The following is an 8,416-nucleotide window of genomic DNA, read 5'->3' on the forward strand; positions in this document are numbered from 1 at the left end:
ATTTATAAAATTTTGATATTTTGACCATTTACATGCATAATCTTGGTCTTTAGAAGGTCAAAGGTTATTGATCTACGATGTCCATTCATACTTTTATCTTTGATGTCCGACATATATTTTCGCTTTTACAAACGTCCCAAAACAGCAATTTTCAACACTTTTAAGGCTTATATTCTCTTTTATTTGACCTCTGTTGACCTCTTGGCCGAAACACAAATTATTGTACCTTTCCAAAAATATTTTCATTTTTGTTGTGCGAACTGAACTTTTAACTTTACAGCTATTTGAAAATTCGACTTTTTACTACCGAATGTTAACACCTTTTAGTACCGAATGGTATCAAATTTATGCGTCTTTTCACTACCGAACGGTAAACGGTTTAAACGATTTTTTCTACTATTGAACGTTTACATGCTTTTCTTTCCGGTAAGAAATCCCATTGTGACTTTAAAATGCAACGTTTTATCGATGTATCAGGTTGGAAGCGCACTGCTTTGGTACCGTTATAACGGTTCTAGTTATTTTTTTTTTCCTACCTAGTTTCCCTTTTGATGTGTGCTTGTTATGTCTACAGATAGTAGATTGTTCTGTTTTCATTCTGTATTTATTAAAAAAAAAAAAGCAAACGTGCAATCGAGGGGGGCAATTTAGCAAAGCACCTTAACAGACGATTAAACGTCGGGAAACGGACTTTCATGGAGTATTTTAGATTCGAGATTATTTTTGTTAAAACACACAAGATATAATACGTTACATTTTTATTGCCGTTTTAGTTTAAACGTAGTCGGGTATGTTTTATGGCAAACCGTTGAACAAATACGTCCAAGTAAATTGTCTGGGTACGCTTCCTGTTGAAGGCAAAAAGAACAAGATTGCGCTGGCGAAGCTGAGTCATAGATTGTCGTTGTGGTGAAAGCTGCTTTCACACACAACGGTACTAGAACCGAATGTGGCAACGCTTAAGCCAGTGCAATTAATTTAGGGAAAGCCATTTTCTGCTCGTATAGTTTTTGAAGAACAAGATTGGAGTCCTGCTTTTCTGTCTTGGCAACGTTATCTTGGAGAAATTGTTATGCTTCTCGAGGCCCTTTCCAGTATCACCTACAGCATGCTTCCAATCTGTGTAGCCTTCAGTGATGAATTTTTACGCACCCGCAGATGTATTGTGAAACACCCGATATGGAAATCAAAAAGGGGCGTCCCTTGACACTGAATACTCCAGCCATGGAAATCGATCATACCAGCTGTTACTAAAATGGCGACCAGACATCGCTGGAAATTTTATTCTCTTTTCAAATGTCACCTGGTACTCCTGTCTTTTCAGAGCATCTTGGTACTGCATCCGTTGTGTTGCCCGCTGTGGTTTTGATACCAGGGTCAGTCGTAGTAGTATCGGAACCTTCAAGCAATTTGTCTTTTTTGATCAAATATTTATCCATTTTTCCTACTTTGGGTTGTTTGATTCATATGAATACAGTTTAGGATAATATATGTCTACTGGTCAGTATTTATAATCAACCAATCAGATCTTTTGAATTTTGAGACGGGACAGATTGCAATCCAGTATCAGACCAATAATTTTTTTACCAACGACGCTTTACTGCAGACTTTTATGATTTTCAACGAACTCAATTGTATCAAATTATCTATTCTAATGTAATTAAACTTAATAATGTTATGAAAAGCTATGATGGTTTCATTCTCAGCTATAGTATATAAACAGCAAGATATTTAAAAACAGTTCTTAAGTAGGCATACTTAGTATTTTGTTGAACCATTTCGCATAGCGCAGTATATATGAAAGCCATAACCTTATTTTTTACGTTACATATAATCAAAATATCGAAATACTCATCATATGATCGACAATGCAAGAGCAGTTGACTGGTGCACTTACTCCACCATAAAATGCCTGACCAGAATGACCACTGTTGGCCATTCACTCAGACTCAGTTACCTGCCGCTCCTATTGACTCAGGAAAAAGAAAAGGTGTATTTTAAAAAAGTGACCAGTACATTCTAGAGAGGGCAAGATTTGATTTAGCTTGATAATATATAGAATTTATTTAACTTGGTAATTATTAGAAATTGTTTTTAACATGATATATAGAATTAACCTAATAAAGATTTAATCCTAAATTCGGTATATTTTTTTCATCTATATTCGATAAATACGAAATGACATAACAACATTGATTTACATTTAGAACTAATTGGTATAATATAATATGACATAGTTAGCTAATCTAATTTTTAACCAATGTGAAAAACACGTGATAAATTCTATTTAAGGTTTAATTCTGATCCTCGTGCCATTATGTCGGATGTGAATTTTTATCATTTATTGATACCTTTTATGTTTATGATATTCCATTGGTATAAGAGAGAGTTTCAGTATTAGCAGTCTACTGATAAATGTATAAGACGATTGTTCCTAACTTGTTAAGAAACGAAGGGGGTTTTGCATGCTAGTATGTACATTGTACATTCCCTGGCAAAGACAAAGAGATGAAAATAGATATTTCAGGAGGAAATTTTAGTGTTTAAGATATCATAAAAATCCCAGGGAAAGTGTTTTATTTGACTTATAAACCTATAAGGAGTCATTCGTGATAAAGAATAATAAGTAATGATGAAATAGGGGCATAACTCTTGCCGACAGGACCTGTTCAGTTCATCAACCTGTTAGCTAGAATATCTATTTTTAAGATTTTGAAACTTTGGCGTATTTAAATTAACCTTGGACTCTCTCCATTATGCAAGGAAATCCTACACTTTAAAGAGTTGATTTATGATATCAATAGTTCAGTGAGTCCGTTCCGTGAGTCAGAGAAAGTAAGTGATAGCGGGAACTAGTGTATCGTTAAACCCAATCAAATTAACAATATAAAATGTAAGTCATCCCTCGGACACAACTTGCACCTTATAGTGTCCACTTGAGTTTTATCGTTTATACGTTTTCTGGCAAAGGGGTGCAACTCATATCTACAAATGTTTATGAATTTTTGTGAATTTTAAGAGATATAAAATCCCGCACGAAAAATGGTCTGACGCCACTAGAGCGTTATAACGTGCTGTATTAATTATTGCGGAAAAGTAGGACGTAAAACTCTATTCATTTCATTTGATTTTTTGTATTTATGAAGAAATAAAAGTAATTGTAAAATCATCATTTCAGTCCTGTCTCCTGCTTTAGTGATACATGATAAAGGTGTGGGCAATTGAGATTTCATACCATCCACCAATTGTTGTTGTTTTTTTTAAGGGGTCGAATATGCAGTACGATCTTAAATTTACAATTTCAAAGTCGTTATATTAACTGATAAAAAAGTCTAGAGTTAGTGTTTTAAACTTTTTGTTTCAGTAGTCTTATATTGTCTATATAACTATTTTAATCATTATAAAACAGATCCAATACGTCGTTAAATTCAACATGAAACGTTCAAAAAGTCTGGAATCTACTATAACGCAGCAATAAACACAGCGTTGTGAGACAGCATAGGCGTTCGTAGTAAACAGACAAAACACATTTAGTCTACTGATTTAATGTTATAAACATTGAGAAAGTCTTTATCTTGAGATATGTCATGACTAATTTTATGTTCTTTAGATAGATTAACTTGGTGGATGATTTCTATTAAGTGGAAACCACTTATTATTGGAATTGCGATCCACAATGTAGTGTCATATTTTGACCGGCTATGGTTCCGTAGCAAAGTCTACACTACATAATACTTTAAATTTAACAAAAGCATCATTGTAGCACAAGGGAATAGACCTTACAATGCAAGAAGAAACGGCACTTTCGAATAGAGAAAATGGGTCTAAATATAATATAAGGATTTAATACTTTAACGAACATGAAACGGCATTTGGAACGTAATAAAACCATGAGTTTATAACGTAATCATGTTTATATCAGTAATTCTCTTTCAGACCACACTGGTCAAACTAGATCGGCCTCGTCTCAACACACAAAAGAACTTATATTGGCCTTGACAACTCCACTCAAGAATTACCGGTCGATCTTATGGCCGCATAAAGATAACATTTCGGCGAAATGTCGACTGCCCAATTCTATCCGATCATATTTATTGTATCTGGCCGTTGGAAAAAGCGAAAAAGAATACAAGTCTATCAGGGATTCTATTTAACTTATTATTTATCTTGAGAAGTTATTGAGAAGGTTGTTGCTGGACAATTTTGCCATCATCTTGCAGTAAATGTTTGGGTGCAAAATTCCAAATAGCCTACCGAAAATGTCATAGCACCGAGTCTGCCTTAGTTCGTGTGTACAACGATGTCGTGTCATCTGTTGACAACAACAAATCTGTAGCTTTAGCCTTGCTGGACCTGAGTGCAGCTTTTGACACGATCGATCAGTCGATTTTTCTGGATCGTTTATTCTCAAGACTTGGCGTGATCGGCGTTGCCTTTGATTGGTTCCGATCATACCTCACGGATAGAAAACAAGAAGTCACCATCAACAACATCCGATCACAACCAAAATATCTCCGATACGACGTGCCACAAGGGTCAGTTCTAGGTCCACTGTTGTTCACAGCCTATACCACACCAATTGCCGACATTATGCAACGTCATAATCTTCACCACCGCATGTATGCAAATTACACCCAACTTTATGTGGAGGTTGATGCTACCAACAACAACATTAAAAAGCTGAAAACCTGTATAGAAGATCTTCGGACCTGGATGAAGTCCAACTTCCTCAAACTTAATGATGACAAGACAGAGGCAATATTCTTTTCCAAGCTTCTCAAGGGCAACTCTGTATTGGTTGGGAACACACAAATAGAAACCACCAATTGTGTTAGAAATCTTGGGGTGTTACTAGACGAAGCATTGAAAATGAAAAATTATGTTTCAGCTGTATGCAAGAAAGCCAACTTCCACCTGTACCGAATTGACAGGATCAGAAACTTTTTAAACACCAACTCTACCAAAATTTTAATTAATGCTTTCGTCATATCCGCACTAGACTTCAAATTCACTCTTATACGGCTTACCATCATACCTTATACACTAACTTTAGTCAATCCAAAATAAAGCAGCCCGAATCGACACAAAAACTAATACCCAAGAACATATAACCCCCATCCTTGCAGATCTTCACTGGCTACCTATCAACTATCGAATTTGTTTTAAAATCAACACTCTCACTTGCAACTGCCTCAACGACCATCCTATACCTTAAAGATTTAAAACAGCTATATATTCCTAAACGCTCCCTCAGATCTTCAAACGCACTACAACCAACGAAAACCAATACGAGATTTGGAGAGAGAGCTTTCTGTTTCGCTTCCCCTCATGAATGGAATAAACTGCCCCTATCCATCAAACAAACTTGCTCTATTTCAAAAAGTACCTAAAACATACCACTTTAATAAGGCTTTTAATCAGTGATTTAACTTTTAACCTTTGCTTTACTTTTAAACTATGTTTTACAAATATTTTATTTGAAAATGGGCGCCACCGAGTAGTTTTACTGAATGTACCAGGGCTATACAAGATGGAATATTATTATTAGTATTATTATTATTCAGAACAAAATACAGCGTACAAATCCCTCGTCTTTCACCAAATTGTACGATTGTGTTTTCTAGGATAAGAGATGTTGATGCAGTTTTCAAATGTTAACAGAAATTCTGACGACAAACCGTAGAAAAATAATAACATACAAATCTAAGAAACCAATAATTTTATTACAATAAATAAACAATAATGGAAACAAACAATAAGAAATTAGGGCATCACAAAGACTTGTCGGGGATTTTATACAAAATCAAAATATTGACTATAACTATTAGTTTATTCTCGACGTCTGCTGATTTCAGAGATACATTTGTTCCCACTGTAATTTTATTTTGCCACCAGAATCACATTTCATCGACGTGAACAGAAAGTATTGTAAGAGTGCAGTTTTGTAAGTTCTGTTCCCGTCGCGACAAAAAGAAAAACTACAACAAAAAAAAGAATGAAAATGACTGGAGAAATGAATGAATGAATGTGCTTTTTTTTCAAACCGAATGTGGTGGCGCTATTTACATCTTGGAAATCGAGAACAAATTTATCGGTCTGTCAGGGTTTGGTATAATTATATATTATAATTCCCATTCACAAATTGTTCCCACCTAACAACAGGTTATAAAATATGGCTCAAATATAATATTATAGATTATTAAATTTAAAACAATAGAACGAAGCTATTGTATGCCATCCCGTCCATATGATGGTTGTTGATGGTTGGATGTTGGTTACCAGATGGATATCCTATCACGCTGGAACTTTCTGGTTTCGGTATGATGTAGCTACATAATATATCTGAACAACAACAGTGAACAACATAGTTTTGTAACAGAAAATATGCTTATTGACAATTGGCGTATATGTCATGTTGTGCGATTGGACACCATCTTGAATCTGAACTTACAGTGTTCAGAGGATTGTTATCTTAAACATCATACCTAAAAATATAATAATTTAGACACGACGTGGAAGTTATTTAAGAAAACTGAACAACTCTAGGCTATACAGACAACTAGACTCTCCTCCTAAGCATTGTCCTTAACAAAAGGAGTACAACCTCTTAGAGTTGACATAAATTTTCTTGGTCGACAAGTGAATATATTCATCAGTTAGTCTTACCAGGTGACATGGCTAAAGATTAGAATCTCTATTAAAAACATTTTACTTTGTGGTCATTCTAAACGGTAGTATGCCTTGATGTTGTTCTTTGGTGATCTAATGACTAGCTTTTAATGTGTGAGAGGTATTTTTGATGTGGAGTGTAAGCGGAAGCATTTCCCGTATTTTTTATCTTTCGATTACATAAAACATACATTGACAGACTATGAGGATTATTGCCACAATAATGGAGGGAACAGTTTGTAAAGGAATACAGTCTTCTAAACATTCGCTTTAACTTGCTTTGGCTTACGAAATTTTTTAGATCTCGATTTTAGACAGTAACAAAAATCTAAAAATATTTCAAATTTTAATCATATCACTTCCGTTTATTTTATGTTAAACGTGTAGTTAAAATTATTCTGTAGTATAATATGATAGTGATAACGTTAAGTTTGACGCCTGTATTCCTTTAAAAGAAAATATATACAAAATTAATAGGTTTTGTCTGAAACAAAAGGGCGTTAAGAATGTAGTGGAATGTATTTTAAAATACATGAATATGTACATTATTTTACAAATTTAGTCTCAGCAGACGTCATAAAAAGTCTATGTTGCTAGAAAAAATGTTCACAATATAGGCTAATCTATAGTATTCTCGTATTATATTTGACTATGAATTTATTGGGTGTATTTTGTTTTTGGAGGAACGAGGATCAGATACCAGGAAAACCCACAAAGAAGAGTATTTTTCTTAAATAGAATGTTACAAATTGCTAGCTAGGTTAGAGAGGTTTGTCATAGTCATATACGAAAACATTGAGATTTTAGGTCAATTGTGAGTTTTGCCACCCTGACACTTTCACGATTTTTGTTCCCTCAATGCCGCGCAATGGTTGTGACAAGGAGTGTAAATTTCGTTGCTTCGAAGTACACATTGACACGCAATGAAAATACTTGTTTACACATGGGTTAAGAATTATTTGTGCAAGCGTTGTTCACACGTTAGCAGTGTGTGCGCCGAGTTTGCACAGTGTTGGTAACATGGGTTACGTGAGTGGCACTCACATGGACGCAAAAGTTCGAAAATTTAAGATTTTCTATACGTCATGGCACGTATCAACGAACCCTTCACACATCTCACGCTAGTTCCTGAAAGACCTGTGTGTGTCATTGTATGGACAGAAATCTTGCATTTGTCAGGGTGGCATTAGTGTTTCAATATAGCTATATCTCGTGTCAGGTTTGAGTGTGTAACACCATATTTATTTTCATTTTCAGGAATTTTTCACGGTTACGTTCGTTTACCACTCTAATATTCTTAACACTTGTTTGATAATAATGAGTTGCAAAAATGTACAAGGTTATGAACTTCATTAAACACACGGCTTCAATATTATACTGTCATGTGCTGCGCTTTTTGGTAATAAACAATTGTTCAAATTCACAAGTCCAAATATTGCAAATCTCCTCTATGTTCAAATATGAGTAACTTGTTGAAAAGTTGCCTATGTTCATCACATAGTTTTTCCCCCAAACGATAAACGAATGTTACATAACATTTCTTACATCAATTTCAATACAGCGCCGAGGAACTGGTTCATGCACTTTCGTGACCTTTACAAATCCACGCGTATCACGATTTATACCGAACATTGTAACATTTAACTTTTACACTCTCCATATTCGAGCGTCACAAAATACAATCATACTTCATACGATCGATATTGCACGGTTTAACATGTCTTAGTCACACAAACGATTCGTCACG

This window comes from Lottia gigantea, assembly GCF_000327385.1.
Source record: "Lottia gigantea unplaced genomic scaffold LOTGIsca_6, whole genome shotgun sequence".
In the NCBI taxonomy this organism is placed as follows: Eukaryota; Metazoa; Mollusca; class Gastropoda; family Lottiidae; genus Lottia; species Lottia gigantea.